At 33.0% G+C, this 735-nt stretch overlaps 1 protein-coding gene across 1 annotated transcript in view; it reads left to right on the forward strand.

Moving 5' to 3' along the window:
* Positions 1-205: 205 nt before the first annotated feature.
* Positions 206-735, forward strand: part of LOTGIDRAFT_234332 (hypothetical protein) — an 11,063-nt gene continuing 10,533 nt past the window's right edge. The window contains exon 1 of the mRNA XM_009061630.1: positions 206-281. The gene's annotated coding sequence lies outside the window, so the exon portion shown is untranslated. The remainder of the gene's footprint in view (positions 282-735) is intronic.

Here is a 735-nt window from a genome sequence, read left to right on the forward strand (position 1 = left end):
ACGGAAAATTTGACTGACGCGAATGAAAACCATAAACGGCCACAATGAGTCAGTGCTGCACTACATAACCTGTGATCAAATATAGCTTAGGCAAGATGTTAAGGACTAATCAAACAAGCAAATAGGAAAAAAACTATGTTAAAAATGCCTAGAATTGAGTATAAATAGACGTGGCAAATTATTGCTTTATTTTCACTTGTAACTGAGAAGATGCATGCTGGAAGATTATTGTACCCTGTGGTTCTGTTCTGCATAACCTCTTGGACTGTTGTTGCTCAAAGTATGTTATCTTTTTGTTTCATCGTAGCTTTGTACATTGCCCTAAATTTAAAACATTAGAGAAGTACAGATGTGTTTAAAAAGTATGTATGTCTTAACGTAGTTTTACACAGTAGGGAATTTTCTCCCCATTTCGATAGCAAAGTGATCACCGATCGTAAGTATTTTTGACCTTTGATTTTCTGATGCTGGAAATTTCTTGTTCTTGTATTGTAAATAATATTTTCCCATGTGTTGAGGAACAGGTTTTACCTCGAAAGGATTACACAGGATTTTTTATGTCTACTCTCAATTTCAAAATCGCGTTAGATTTTATTCTCTTTCCTCCTAGAGTATGATATTGTCCAAGGGAAGAAAACTGCTATTATTAAAAAGTTCTCATTAAATTTTCGGNGTAATAAAAATATAATAAAGTTCTTGAGACCTATCTTGTTGTCTTGGTATATAATTTAATAA

The sequence above is a fragment of the Lottia gigantea genome, assembly GCF_000327385.1.
Source record: "Lottia gigantea unplaced genomic scaffold LOTGIsca_49, whole genome shotgun sequence".
In the NCBI taxonomy this organism is placed as follows: domain Eukaryota; kingdom Metazoa; phylum Mollusca; class Gastropoda; family Lottiidae; genus Lottia; species Lottia gigantea.